This window comes from Bombus bifarius, unplaced genomic scaffold (genome assembly GCF_011952205.1).
Source record: "Bombus bifarius isolate JDL3187 unplaced genomic scaffold, Bbif_JDL3187 scf7180000008194, whole genome shotgun sequence".
Taxonomy (NCBI): domain Eukaryota; kingdom Metazoa; phylum Arthropoda; class Insecta; order Hymenoptera; family Apidae; genus Bombus; species Bombus bifarius.
Window position 1 is genome coordinate 387,928 of NW_022884502.1, and position 16,513 is coordinate 404,440.

Sequence of the window (16,513 nt, forward strand, 5' to 3'; positions counted from 1 at the left end):
TTCGAATTAATTATCGTTAGACTGCGGGTGTTTATGCAAATTCACATTTTCATGAAGGTAATTGAAAAGGGCTTAGGACTTGGGTAAAAATCGTTTTACGTACGTACCAAATATCGTAACAAACGTTGGATGGCTTCAAACTTGTATTTCTGATTACGAGTATTCTTTAAACAATAAATACTTAATCGTCATTGAAAACTTTGCATGATACTATCTATCAGAAATGTCAGCATATTTTTGTAATAACATTTTTTAAACAGAAAGATTTTGTTTCGAAAAGAGAAAGATTATAAATTTTTTAAAATTATATTTCCACTACAAAAAAGCAATAGAATTTTCACATTACCAGAATGGCTGGTGATTCGCGTCGGTGGATGCATCTGAAATTGTCGTTTAAACTCAAACTATCTTTGCGCTCCCACTTACGCTTAACCACCACTCCAGTAACACTTAAGGATAAATTTCTTTCGTACAAAGCTCAGTCTTGTTCCTGACATTAGGTGCTTCAAATCAGTTACATCCGAGGAAGAAGAAAGTCATTCAGACTCATGTGCTCTGATACTGCGTAAGTGATATTGCGATATCATGTGATATTGCGTGCATTTTTGTACCTGCATAAAAATCGACAGTCTATTTATCAACATTCAAAACGAAGTTAGGATATATCCTATTATTTTTACGAATTCGGTGTAATTTTCTATGTGATGTTCCACCATGAAAAATTCGGAGAGAAGTGGTCGCCTTTTTCGCCGTGAACAGAACCCGGGTCAATTTGGTGGCATGCGACCGCACTATCCATTTTCCCGTTAAACCGCCACCAGCATCGTTTCCTTTTCTTCCTATATTTAACACCTGGTACACAGTCGCACAAATTTAATTACCGAGGCCACGATTATAGCGGTCCCGATGAGAAAACAACTTTCATACATATCTTAACAGAATTATAATCCTCTTTTACGATTGAATGAAACACGTTGACGTACGTAGGTGCAGTGGCTGGCAAAAATATTTGTACATCTATCGTACAACATTTTTTTGCGCATATTGTGCCTCTTATACAATACATTTTGATATTTGTACTATTGGCACCATAACGAGACACGATTGCCAAAATTATATTGGCAAAATTTGAAGAAGTTACAAGATATTTACTGCAAGCTTATATTTAGTAAAAAATTAGTATACATTACAAATAATCACCATAAGCGAGTAAAAAGGATTAAAGATGGTCCCACTGAATACCGAGACTTATTGCTTGTTTAAATACTTTTTCGATCGCAGAAAAATACATATTTGTATCAAATATCTTGTAATCTCTGTATACGTTTTCAGAATCGTTTAAAATTTTACCAATATAACCATGATGGTTGGATAACTCTACATAACTGAGGGAATTTCACAATTTTTCATAAAACGTACGTAGTATGTTCATAAAAAGCTGTGGACAAGTGTACTTTCACGAAATACTGTACATGAAGTTTTATAAATTTTATACAAACGTATAATTCGCGCCAAGTGGAGCTTAACCATTTTTTAATTACGTGTCTCATACGATCAAACGTTTCTACCTTTATTCGTCTGATTGCGACCTCCTTGTTAATTAAATCGCTCGAATACCTCGCGGATTCAATCGCGAAACTTTTCCTCATCGACAATGTAACTTGCCCATCGAGAATCTCGTTCGTTAAATACCATAACGAGCTTGCTCGCGTTTCCTCTATTGACTGGAGGGAAACTTGTCAGAACTATGCTGGCAACCGGATCAAACTTCTCGATGCAGCCGAGTATCGACTACGCACAGCCACCGACACCGCGTGTACACACTGAATAACTGCAGTAACAACAGTTACTATAATTACCGAGCAGACAGCGTGCGTTTATGGTTGCGATGTTAACGATCGTCGAGCGAACGCGTATCAATGAATTCGCGAACGCGATACGTTGATCCTGGTGGCAATTGAAAAACGTCGAGGAATAATAATTAACCGAGCATGCGAGCACGATTCAACGTCGAGTCCGCGGTTGATCGTTAATGGGATTAGCGCTGCGATGCACCACGCTAATCCAGATTCTACGACTTCCGCTCGATCGAAATCGCGCTACACCGATACCTGTTCGACAGTCCGACGTCGATGAGGAATTTTAACGATCCAGCCATTAGTTAACGAGGATTTCCAGCGCAATTTCCACGGAATACATTGTCGCGACGATTTGCAAACTTGTAATTCGATTCGCGGCCGATTCGATATAGCGATAATACGCGCGGAAAGTTTCACTTAACGGCACGTGCAGGCAGTTTAATCGGCCGCTTTCCGCAAGATTGAAATCTTCTATTCTACAAAATCTAGTGTCTAGAAAAATAGAGGAGATCGGTGTGATCTACGGAAGTCTCGATTCTCGTAGGAACCGAGCAGACGAAGAAACTCTAGTTGCCTACGAGGTTTCGACTTCCAGTCTCTCATCTTCGACTTGCTCTTCGAGGTTCTGTGGCTTTCGTTCCAACTTTGACTCCGACAGGAAAGTTGTCTAGCTGGGCGTGTCCGTCTCCAGAGTTAACGAGCTAAGAGTGGATTTCCTAGACGACGATCGCGTTAAATTCATTTGTTACTATTACTCTCGTTATTGTTACTTTATTTACGGTGAAAATTGGCACATGCGCTTTTAAAGATTATACGACGCATTTGTATCCGGACAGTTTCAAAAACCGCACTTTGGTCGATTTGGAGTAACGCTATATAAGGTTTACTAAAATACACAGATTAGTAAGGAATTAGTAATTGGAAGCAACATTTACTTCCCTTTTATCGATTCTATTGAGAATTGTGGATCTTTGTCGCCGAAATAAATGTACAGCAACACTTAGATTGCACTTAGAATTGATATTAAAATAGTTCCACATTTATTTCATATGTGATTTACAAGATCTTCGTCGATACACATTTGCACGCGTCTCAGCACTCTCTTTGGCTCATCATCTTCTGTACCACACTACTCACGGAACAGTTGCATTCAGCTGTTTTACGAGACGCTGTGCACGCACATACTTCCACACACTCATACATATATATGTGTCACCATTACACGGCTAATCTAGTGTAGCACACAAAATTACACATATCTCGATAGATTCAATAAATTATCCTGTTGGGTTACCTAATAAAAACACAGGAATTCGCTACTTTATTATTGCATACTGACTTTCGAAAATTAGTTTTCGAGTTATAATTTACCATTAAACGTATTTGTAAATACGAATTATACAGATGAAAATCATTTGTTCATTTGCTCGGATACTTTTGATCGGTCGGCAGTCGCATGCGTTTGAGTTTGTAAGTTTCATGTTTAACGTGTCGCGCAGTAAAACGTCGTTCGTGAAATTCCTTTTTCCAAAGGAAAGCATCGTCGAATGAGGAGGAAAGGGGCGGTAAGTGGACCAACGCGTCCAGTTTCACGCACCGTCGACGACGTGCAACTTATTTCGCAAACGAATCACGCGACGCGTTCACAGACAACTATTCCTCGATAAAACTCGTCGTTTGTTACTGCTAACTCGATTCGCAGTCCGCGTTTCGTTAAACTTTATATGGCTATCGAACCAATGCTCTGCTCTAATTCTTCCTTCGATTTAAAACGATTCGACCCGACGCACACTGCGGCAATGCAGTGGACAAAAATCGAAACAAACATCGTTCGATGATACCATCAGTCTATAACTAAATGGTATAAATGTAAACAATAATTTCCGCAAAAATCGATAGAGGATTATTAAAGATCGTTTGTACACATCGAAATCTAATCGCTTGAAAATTAGCTCGCTCCTTCGTTGTACGTTCTTGTTTGCCAATTCTCGTCAGCCAGTGTTAATCGTACACATTAAATATGGTAAATTTGAACGAAGATAAGTACAATTTTAATTTCCAATTAAAACGTTTCGTTCTTTCTTTAAAGAGCGATCCAAAAGATTCGTTGTTTCCTTAAAGAAGAATTTAAAAAAGAACGATTCAAACAATCCTGTAATTTTGATTCTTCTGTGTCAAGAAGATATTATGTAACATTGCCATATAATTTTTTTCTGTTACAAACTATTACACCGTATGTTCTTCATTTTTTTAGTGAAATTCGTTCCTAATCGTGAATTTTCCTGATCGCACTCGCTCCAAGAAAATTTTGAAAATTGCACACAAAATTCTGTTCTCTTCTAAATGTCAGTACAATATCCAACGAAATAATAGGAAGAGAAGATAAATATTTTCTATATGACACTTACGAAAAGATGGAAACATCCTTTCGATCCTCATTTACTTAAACGTGACCGTGTTGGTTAAACATAGAAATAAATATTTCAACGGAGCCAGAACGCAAGGAAAATATTAATAAAGATCCGATAAACAGACCTTTACTCGCGTCGGGTCGCCTGATATCAAGTGTTCCAGGAAAACTGCGCGTTATATGCATTTTTTATCTTTGCCTCGAATCTTCGTTCAAGTGTCTCACTGCGCGACGCAGTTTTCTTTTCCGTTTCGGAAACAAACGTGAAAACTAAACGAATATTTCGCCCAAGGAACGTCGGAAACGTCTAAACTGACGATCCCCCGTCCCGCTTGTCCCGACGATTAAAATTCTTCTAAGACCCGTTGCCAAATGCTGAGAACGCAGAAGAAAAGCTACTGGATTCCGACTGGTAGCAAAACGACTCAAGCGAAACTGCAACGACCACGACGAATACGTTTTTGGGGCGATCCGGGCTTCCCGATTTCGTTGGTTTTGCGGACAATGCCGAGGAAAAGGATTTGTAGAGATGGAGGGAGGAAGAGAAATCGAGGACACGACAGAGTGTCAGCGTGGAACTGACTTGAAATATAACCGGAGATATCCACGCTGGGATAACGGAGTCGACCAACCTGCATTCCTCCGGGCTTTACTCGGTTTTGCGATCGTTTGCAAACGCGAACTGGACACGTCGGCGTGCTTCTGCTTTCGATCTCGAATTTGGGATTATACGCCTCTGAGTGAAGTTTCAGTAGATAAATTCACAATTTATTCGCCATTTCTACCAACTGCAATTCTTCCAGAAAATCGTTTCACACATCGTTTAGTTAACTAATCTTCCTAACTTCTAAAAAAAGTTCAATTTGTTTGGCCCAGTTTTAAGAAAGTTATCTCTGTCTCAAAGAGTGTGCCAATACTTTTCTTGGCGACCGTGTATATTTCACAATCTCATGTCGAATAGAACCATCGACTAGCTTGTAATTTCTAAAATTCATCTGTTTTATCTTTGTTTTAATTTTAATACCAAAAATAATTCTAATACGTGATTATAATTCATTAAAATTAGCAACTTGCTTATAAAATTTCGTTAATTAAAATTAACGAGAGACTTAAATACACAAAAATGGATAAAATTCACCTAAATAAAAATATAATATCTGGAGGACGACTATTAATACTCCATTGCTTTATTTGCACCTAAAAAATCAGAATTGAAACGAACATTCGTAGTCTACCGATAACAGGTAGAATTTTGAATAAAAAGCTTTACAAAGCAGCATCCAATTGCAATGGTAGGGAAAATGCCGCGTGCCACTGTTGTGCAACGTGCCTATGATAAAGCGTGTTTCCTCTTTTCTTCGGATCGAGTTCTCGTGAAGATGTCGCGACGAGAGGTCGCGGTCTCGAGGAAACATCAATTTTCCATTGGCACGAACGCGGCCAGGAAAATCAATCGGTTAATAGTATCGGCCAATGGAATTGGTTCGCGGAACATTGCGGCCTTCCGACACTGGGAAACAGCCACGTGGATTGTCCGTGTCCGCGAAATGTCCGATGGTCGAACAGTAAACGCGGTTGCTAACTGTTTCCAACTATCGACAGAACTTTCTACCCACGATCCGGGGATTTAATTAAATATCGCGAAACACGGCTTCCCTATAACGCAAGGCCCGACCTCGTCTGTTCTACGGAAATATCCAGCCGTTTCTCTCACCATCGTGCCTTTCGATCGACTCGTTTAAGAGAAAAGCAACGCAAAGCCTATCTATTTGTTAAACCGTGTACGATGCTGTTTTCTAAGGTAGAAATAAATTTTAGTTGTTGGACGAAAGCTTCTCGATTTATCTGTTCGGTAACTATCGAATTTTAATTGTTTGGAAACCAACAATTCCGTTCCGCGACGATAAAGGCACCGGTGAAAATAGGCGAAGCGTCGATGAGAGGGAAATACGTAACGCGTTATGTTAAAACATAATTTTGCGAAACATTTAAAGTTGTAGCGTCTCGACCTAGTTACCTCGTCATTCTAGTCATGAAGTTGTATGACTCTACGCTTCATTCACTTTATGAATGTAACAGATGTTTGCGACCATTTTCTTCAATATTATCTATCACTTATTTTAATAACAATTTCTTGTTAATTTATCAACTGAAAAAATTATTTTATGGAATGTAATACAACTCCTGAGAATGAAGGAATTCCTACGAAGAAAATTTTAGGTTTATGATTATTATTATTGTCAATGATTGAATGACCTGACTACATTCAATTCAGGTTTTCCGAAATTTTCTTAATCTTGTCAATTTTCCAACTGAGAAACGATTTATTTCATCGAATATGATACAATCGATAAGAATAAAAAATCAAAAAATGCTGTTTAATATCATTTGATAATCCTATCATAAATAATCGAAATACATTCGATGTGGATACTAAGTTCAAGTTGGAAAAATCTTGACCTATACTACTGCGATTTTCAGTCATTGTTTGTATCGTACGAATTCCTGGGAGCTGAAGTTTCTTGAATCAGGAGAAATTCAGTTTGTGCAGGTCCCGGTGAGACCGATCGCTCGAAAACGTCACGCGGATTTTATAAATGGAAACCGTTCCGTTTTATTCTCCCCTTTCGTCTTGGCGGCAGCAATATCCGCGGTGGTTGTGTCGCGTTTCGCCGAAATTAAAGTCGCAAGATAAACGAGCCGCATTTACGAAACGGCGAAAAAATTCCCCGCGAACGTAAAGGGATATGCTTTTCGAGAGTCTCTCGTTGGTAGGTAGATTTAAAAAGGACAATTTCTAAGCTCCATTCCCGGATGAAATTCCCTTTCGAAAGAATTCCACGAAGGACCGAAAACTCAAGAGGCTCTCCGCAGCTTTCGTCGATGGCGTTTGATCAAGTCGCGAGTGGAAGAAATTCGAGACAATTGGAATTTCACCCTCGAAACGTGACGTACACTGTGACGCTTAAAAGTATGTGTTGTTAAAACTTGTTTATCTCTGACGAAATGTAATTTAGTGAGAAAAAAATTGAGATAGAAAGATTCAGGATAATTTTGTTCATTGCGAAAGCTGTCATAGAATATTATGACATGATAAAATATAGCGTTGCGAGTAGTAGTACAAGTTGGTAGTTGGTGCAAGTGTTATCATTTAGTGAGTTTATTATTCTCGGATTATCGAGTTGTTCAACATCGGGTTCTTCCAAATTGACAGAGAGACTATCGTGATCGATTCCACTAATAATATTTCGAAATAATTTTGGCGTTTTAGCTAATCGCGTGTTTACTTTTATATTATACCATTGACAAGATTTCAAATAAATCATTTATACTTCATGTGACGCATATTCGCTGATCGTACAAAAAAATGGTACAAAGTGCTTTGCATCTTGTGTTTGCATTAAAAATGGTTTTAATAGAAAGTGACGAAAATGAAGATATGCTTATCGATTAAACGGACAAATCGAAACGAAAGAAAGGAAATCGAACGGGACGTGTTATTATCGAGTTGACGAGTTGCAACGCGGATATTATTTTCGAGCTTTGAACCGGTAGTCCCGTTAATTATCGGCGTTCAATTAATTTCAGATAGATTACCGGCTACGAAGACAGATCACTGTCGGTATATATATTATTAATTAATAATTTCCGCCAGTGTCGATTTCGAATTACGCTAATCCGCCGTCAATTTTAGCGGCTCGTCCAACTCAGCGCCGATTCTAATTTATCGATTTTTGACGGAAACCAACTAAATTTGTTCGTTTAACCAACTCGCCCAATTTACAGTCAAATAATTTCCAATTATTTTCTTCTTTATAATCGTTACAGCTACAACGAATCGAAATACGTGGTAAAAGATCGTGTAAACTGTTTGGAAGAGTGTTAATGGGAAGTAGCGAATGAACAATTATATGTTGGCTCGTGTACAATTTTATCTGATCTAAATCTCCCTTTGAAAACATTTAAGATGCATTAAATGACTCATAACGCTGCGGCTGGTAAAATAATGACGTATGAAACGTACTAGATTATACGATACAAAAGATATAATCGAAAACAGAGCTATGAAATAGAAATTGACTAAACCGACGATAGAGAGATGCAGCGTGTACAATCAAAGAACATATTAAATTTTACTACATACGTACACGCATACAATTAGCGAGCTTCCTATTACGATATTGAACATACGAGTTCTTTGCAGTTTAAGATTCCAGATGAAATAACAATTCTTAATAAGTTTATAAATCTAACGATTCATCAAGAATGCCTTGATTTCCTCCGTGTCTTGATACTTATAGAATTCTGCACGCGCCATAGAACTTATGAGGAAATGCATATATATATGTCGAGTTGGCATTGGGTTTAGGGGCGTTTAACGAACCTTCATTTGGATTAGCCATTTTTTCATTATACAATACAGATGATAGTTAATGGTACAAATATGATTATTACAGAATGAAGTTCACTAGCAATAAACAACTTCACTACACGATAATAAGTTTTTACTAAAGATTTATATTATAATAACAATGATTACTTAGTCCCTAAATGAATATAATAGTAAATCCACAAGGTGATTATATGACTAATACAGAATTTGACAATTAACCGTGACGATTAGATACTCGAGATGCTAATGACAATAATCTTAGGTTCAGTAACGAATACACCGTCAACAGGATAGCAAATGCGCTTACTTGTCAAAAGTCTAAGTGGAACTGGGAAGTTGACACCTTGGGTCAACTATATTTTTAAGGAGAGCTATACAACTATGTCATACCTCTGTTAGGTAAAAACGTCCATCCCGTGACCGTGGCTACGTTTAGCGACCAGACGTGTCACTTCGAGCCCAAGCCTACTGTCATAAATCTCGGGCAAACATAATCGGATTAAATTATAAACAATTACTACTAAGTTTTATTATTTAAGCACAGTTATAATAAAAAGTCTAGACTAAAGTATTGGGGATTTTCCCAAAAATTCCAAAATTCCAACCCCGATGTTCTTTCATCTCCGACATATATATTACATACCATATACCTATGAGTGATAATATATTTTTCCGCGACAAGCATAATTTTCACGATCATCTGTGAGTTACCGTACGAACCGAACGCAGTCGTCGCGTTGCATAACTTTTAACGTGGCTGGGGAACGACGAGAGGATCTTGCAGAAAGCTGTAAAAGGAAGGAAAAGAGACGTAACTCTGCCGCGTGAAAAGCAAGAATTCGAGAAACGCGCGGTAAGCGTGTGCCGGAGAATTATACAAGAGGATTTTTACGAGAAAGCTGCGCTTTTATTCAGCGGCACGTAATTGTTCGCGCGAAATACGCAAAACGGCCGCGGTTTTTCGTTCGCCGCCTCCACGGTGGCAACGGTTGGTTACTTATTTTTAGACCGTGCACCACCTTACAACGACCCTACATTTTATCCGTGCCACGTCTAAAGCACGATCGATATGTTCGTGCGCGTCCAGCCGCGAAAACTCGGCCTCGAAATATCAGGCCGGCCTAAAAAGCCGCCAGTCTCCGTGCACAACTTTGTCCTGCAAAGATGGATGATTCGCTGTTTGAAGAAGACGTCCTGTAAATTCGCCGTGTTATCCAAAATCTGACCTCAACTGTCCAAGGCTTGATCCCATCGACCAACAGACGAATAAGTCGCTTGATCTTTCGACAAAGTCATTAGCTAACTAAACCACGGGTGTATTATATTTATTGTCGGTGCTATTTTTCTCAAATTTCAGCGCATCGTGTGTTTTCTATCAAAATATCAGAGAAAGCGCGTCTCTATCGATAATTGATCAAATGAAATGGTCCTCCTTCGGTGAAGTTATACGGAAGTTTATAGCGTAAAACTTTACACACGAACTTCCGTGCTTCGCTTCAACTTCATTCAAATCCTAACATGAAAACACGTCGCAACTTAGATCCCATATCGTACTCTACCGATATGTTAGTGTACCTTTAAGTGTCTGCGCTCCTATTTAAAGTAGTCAGATAAAAGCGTGTTTCGCTCCTTTTTTGCCGGCGAAATTTAGTCGGTTCGTTTCTTTGGAGCTGAATGCCGCGACACGCGACATATCAGAAAGAATCTTCGAAATATTCGAGTTGACGTATCTCCATATGTTCCGTTTGATATATTTGATTTGAGAAGTAAAATTGCGTAGATAAATGTACTACGTACTAATTAAGCGTAATTATTGTTCGCGAATTACTACGCAACGACGTTCCATCTGATACATCACCGTACAACAAATTCAAAAGGAGAAGCTCGCATTGAACAAACGGAGGAACGAATTAAGAAGTTGCGAGCGATAACAAGCGGCGTCTAATTGCCAAGCAAACGATCGGGCGGGCAAAGGCAACGTTCGTTTTGTCGCGACAGTCGTAATTGAACGCAAACTCGTCTAATTACCCAAAGAGAAACGAGAGTAAGAGAAAGAAACAAGGATCGGGGCGCTGTCCTATCGAAGCATCGTCGTGAATTCTTGGCGACGAAGAACCACGTAAATGGAGTATCCGCGTGATTAATTCAGAACTCTCGGAGAACGGCGTGCTGGCATAAAGCGGCCCAGACACAAAAGCACAGCTTTTGTTCTTATTTAACGCGGCACAATCTCGAGATAAGGGTCACGGGTGCACAATGCGCGACCCCAAGAATTATTTCACCCTGCCTCCAACTTCTCGTCGTCTCTTGCACGCTCTCGTAGTAGCAAGGTTCTCGCGCGAGAAAAATAACTCCTCGCCACGAATAGTCATGTTGGAGTCTAAGCTCGAGGAACAACGGATGTACCTGTTGGCGAGAACGTACACTGTCGTTCAAGTACACGTTTGATCATTTTGTATGAAATATACGCGAATGTTGAAATATACAAATTAATGGCGAACTAGAAATCAGAAGTATCTTTCAGTATTTTCTTATATGATCAACGATAAGTGACAAAAGAATGTTTGTAAAATAAGAAGCGTGAAAAGAGGACATAATTTTACAAAGTGGATTTATATTTGCTCGAAGCAATAAATAAATATTTATGATGTAACTATACTGTTACAGAGTAGATGACTCTTAGGAATATGATGACAAAGTTTTAGTACAAGAGTTAATAATAAAAGTAAAATTCGTAGTGTACAGATCTTATCTGCATTTTTATTATCTTTCAAAAGAAATCAATCACAAGAACGTTAATCATTCTGTAGCTCTTAAAATCGTGAAATTGTAAAAGACAAGTTTATAATTCGTAATCTGCAACTTGTTTATTTACTAATATCCATTAGCTGGCAAATAATTGAGCAAACGAGACTAATAAGAATTAGATTAATAAGAAGAGGCGGAATACCTGTCTTATACTGCGCCCTATTCGTACAAACAAGTTTCCCCACGAATAAGACTGGCTCCCGTGACTGTGTTTACTTTTTATGGAAACCGCACCTCGTTTAATTACTCGAATAAAAACCATATCGTCCCGAGCACCGAAGCCAATTCGAAAATTAGTTTCGAGAGGTTGGTCAATGCGTTTCGATGCGGCGCGTGACGCTGAGCGCGAACGATCCGCGGGCAAGTTATTAAATTAACCTGTGACGGGTGCGCAAAACGAGCCGGAATAATTAAACGTCACTCACTGGCATCGGTAAATCATCGAGCAAATATAAAACAAACGGAACCGAAGTGTTGGTTACGCGTACGCGAACCGACCACTGTTTAACCGCGATGCAACTGTCGATCTACCCTACGTATATACATACAGCGATATTTATGAACATAATCCCTCTCATGCTTCGTCGGTGATTTCTATCGTTTAAACTCTTGACGAGAGATTCGGCGAATTTTTTCGCAGAAGGACACGCGAAGCTGCTTCGTCAAATGATTTAAACGTTCAGACAGTTTCAATTCCGAAGTGCATAACGATACACAGACTGTAACTCGCTCAAAATTGAAAGTAAGATAAGTTGAACATGTTGAGATTTAGAAATACACAAAATGCACATTGTAACTATAAAAGGCAAAACTCTGAAAAATATTCGAAGTGAGTTACGCGTTACGATATTTAATGGGTGAAATAAATCCTTGCGTGGGTTTCATCGTCTCGGTTATATCAATAGAAATGTGAAATTGCTCGAAGATTCGTAGTTCAATTGCACCGATCTGCTTAATTTTTTTCTCAAGTTACTTTACGACCAATTTGCCTCTTCGTAGAGAAACGCGGGTAAACGAGATTTTACTGTAAAAAGAAGGCTTGATTCGGCCAGAAAATGTTTACAAGGAAGACAGGGGAAGGTACGTTCCTCTATCGGTGAATCGAGAAATTGGAAATGCGTTGGAGCGCGAGAACGAAGGTCGTATATCGAGAATGGGATATCGACGCGAGACTAAGCGCGTGCCGACGATTCAGCCTGTTCATCGATATCACCGCGCGACAAACAATCGTCCCAATTAATTATGCGCCTCGTGATTTATTCGAGGGCCGGTCTAGTCATTTCAACGAGCCATCACGGCGCAGCTGTCTCCCTGGCGCTGACACGAATGCACTTTCGAAAACGATGTACGATACCCGCAGCCCGCGTGTCCACTCGCGTGTCCCGTTCAGCCGATTCCCTGACTAAAAAGTGGAAGCGGCGAATCATACTGAACGTACAACACATACTAAACGCGTGCAGCATCCTTCATTTGCTTCGGTTTATCCAATAAGCTCATTCACGGTTTCTTAACAGAACACGTCATAACATAGGATTTCATGGTTCGCGCGAGGACAGCAGGCAATAATTTCTATGAAGGACAAACGTATTTCTTTTATAGAAAATTTGCGTATAAAACGAAACACCCAAAGAGGAATTTTATTTACGATATCTGACGTGCTATTCAGTTTCTACCACTTTGTCTCGATACCTTTTTACATTCACGAGATTTCGAGGTTGGATTCGATCTGTGAAGGAAGAAATGCATTTTTATTTAAGGAAACAATGCACATTGCGCGTGTATCATTAGACTTACAAGAAAAAGAAGATAGAGATACGACAATTCTTTGTCAAATCTTTTTACGACAAATCTTTTATGTGTTTCTTCTTTTCGTATTATTTTTTAACTGCGCTAGAAATATGCTATGACTTGGAACGGTTGCGTTGGATCGCTTCACGTGGAAATAAAAATGTTCGCCATTCGTTTATTTAAAATTTCATCCTGTCCTCACTAAACTAAGCTATATCGTATAAAATGAGTCATTTCGCGAGCTTATCGTTCTGCGTTCGTAAAATATTTTCGAAGGGTATAGAAACACAGACACGAACCTAGTCTACAACCATGTATCGAACTTATCGCACGAATTTGCACTACATACAAAGCTTTCATTAATTAATGTACATCCTACAAGGTTCGCATCGATTTTCAATCTTCGTACAATCGCTCGAGCAATTAAAATTCAATTCACTGCGAGTCATTTCTATTCTCTTGTTCTTCATCGATCGCCGAAGAAGAACCGAGGGGCACAGAAGAGAACGACAACGTTGGAAAATAGTTTAAAATGGGGGCGGTATAAGTCGCGGAAAAGTTTGTTGGTCGGCTCGTAGTCTTTTGTTTTCTGGCCTTTGTTCGGCCGTAGGAAAACTCTGGGAAAAAAGTGGACTGGTCGCATCGTAAATAGAGTTCACGTGGGAGTTGGTTTAAATCGCACGACGATCATTCTACCGCGTTTCCCACGAAACACGCGGAACACGTTGGTCGACCAGCATCGCAGCTACGCTCTGGCTAGTTCCAACCGCAGCCTGGAGCCGCCATAGTTCAAACCCTGCCCATCGGCCCAGATGCGATCCCGGATACGGCGAGATAATTGATGCAACGACGTGCAGCCTGGCCAAGTGGAACGCGCGACAATCGGCTCGTTAATTAGTTTTCTTCTTGCTATCGACTCATCGGTGACTTAAGATCGTCGCTCATCTTCCCTTAACATATCGGCTGACACGTGAATTTTATTTACTTTGCCTTTGCGACTGCAATAAATTCAAATATATTACATTATAGTTAAATTGCTAATTTTTGTGGTAAAATTATATCTTCATGGGGCGAACTGAAGAAACACGCTAATTTGTATATTTTATATATACAATTTTATATGAAGAATATGGGAAGAGAACAAGAAATGTCACAAGATGTAGTGATTAACAAAATATTAATTATTTTCATCTGTGTTTTGTTACAGCGTATAGTGGACGTTCCTTGTATTTGTATCAAGTATGCCAAATCTTTAACTGTATGTTAAGGGAACATCTTGAACACAAACTAACATCTTGAATATCACATGATGTCACGACGATAGATATTTTTGAAATATTCAAAGACACGAGGAAAAGTTATGTTTAAAAAGTAAGGGTACAAGGTAATGAAACATGGAAAGGCGAAAATTAATACAACCAACGAAGAGATACTGTGAACAAACAGCAGAACGATTGGCATAAGAGGCCATAGAGAAGAGGAGTGGCAATATGCACATGAGCGGTATTTATGGTGGCTGGATACGAAGATAATTATCTCTAGTATTATAAATCACGCAAATGGTATGCAAATGCCAGTGAATTGTTTCGATTCAAAACGAATGTGCGCAACGGTCATCATTATCGATGGTTTATCGGTTGCGTTAATATTCTATTCCTGGCTATGGGCTGGCTACGTTTTCTAGGCTTATTTTATTCTCTCTGTTTTCTTTGTGGCTTCGTCAACAACTTCCAAATAACTGAAAACCGAAATAGCTTATATACGAATACTTTAATCGGTCTATAATAACGGTATGTAAATTTTATTAAACTACATATACGAATTAAGCATAGATTAGTAATGGGATACAACACTTACTATGTTGTTATGAAATCATCAGACTATAATGTTAATACATTTGTTATTTAACCATCGACCGATCGTATTAACATCAAAAGTGTTCCTATCAGTTTAGAAGGCTGTTCTTAATTTATCTCATAATCAGATTTTTATTTGCATACGGAAGATTTAAGGATTTGTAGAGTATGCGAGAATATAAAAAATGCTCAAAGCGAAGTAATTCTTACTTTCTTCAATAGAAGAAATAAATCTTTATGTAAGTTCCATTTCCTTATTCCTATTAATAAAAATACGTTCTATTTATGACTCAAAGATTAAAGAACCTGAAGGTGAAGAGTCAAGCAATAGAATAATTCCACAATAAGATTTAGTCAATTACGAATGGCAATTTCACCATTGCATACATTCAAAAGTCAATTTAATCGAGTTATAATATACCACTATACGTAACTATCACGGTAATCGATAATGTAACATGAAATCGTTACAGTTCGATTCGTTTGTAATTTAGAAATTAAAATTCTGCTTGTCAAAAATAAACAAAGTATCCAGACACGTTCGAGCAGTAGTTTAGGTCGATAATATGCGCGCCTTCGTAGGCAGAAGTCGCGAGGTTTCTCAAGCATGGAATATACCGAAAGCATGGTTCAAGAGCAGGACGAGCGTAAAGGATTAAATAATATTTGCGTTCGTATATAGGAGAAAACCCGGCGGAAGTTAGGTCCGGCAACGAAGTCGCTAATAGCGCTCAAAGGATTTGCGAGGGGATTACGGTGAGCATCGTGGCGAAGTTTCTTCAATCCCAAACATAACAAACTTCTTTCGATGAGTCTCTCTATTCGCGCTGAAAATTCGAAAATTAGAGCGCTCGGCTATTTCGAAAGTTTTCTCGAAAGAGCGGCGTAAAGGTTGTTACTTATCTAACAGCATAACGTATAAACACCATTAAACTAGATTCGAGATATTCACAACCGTTGTCCACTTAGCATTACAATATCAAACCAACGATTTTCAGCTTTCCATGCCGTCGTGTTGGTTGCCGTACAAGCAAAAATTAAAATGAATACGTTGCCTGCCACACGGTGGTCATAGGTGAGCCATATATCACGAAATTTTTCAGAACCAGTAAAGAAAGATAAATTTTCAACAATATGAGCGATTTACGGTGGTCACAAAAAAGGGATTCGTGTATGTCTTTATTATCCAATGAAACTTAATAAAAACAAAAAGAAAAGTTCTATATTTCACTTCCATAGCGCCAAATTTTTCTAATCGCCTGAAAATACTATAAATGCTACGAGATTTATTATAGTCAAGTCTAATTAACTAATGTATCAGTGTAATAATAAATACGGCGATGTATAAATATTTTTTACAGCCACTGGAGAATTCGTTGGAAAAAAATGCACAAATATG

At 38.7% G+C, this 16,513-nt stretch overlaps 1 protein-coding gene and 1 long non-coding RNA gene across 5 annotated transcripts in view; one reads left to right on the forward strand and one right to left on the reverse strand.

The window, feature by feature from the left end:
• The window catches only part of LOC117209904 (complexin), a 320,967-nt gene that overhangs the window by 169,319 nt on the left and 135,135 nt on the right, over positions 1–16,513 (reverse strand). The window lies entirely within an intron of this gene.
• Positions 1–16,513, forward strand: part of LOC117209905 — a 206,591-nt gene that overhangs the window by 117,645 nt on the left and 72,433 nt on the right. The window lies entirely within an intron of this gene.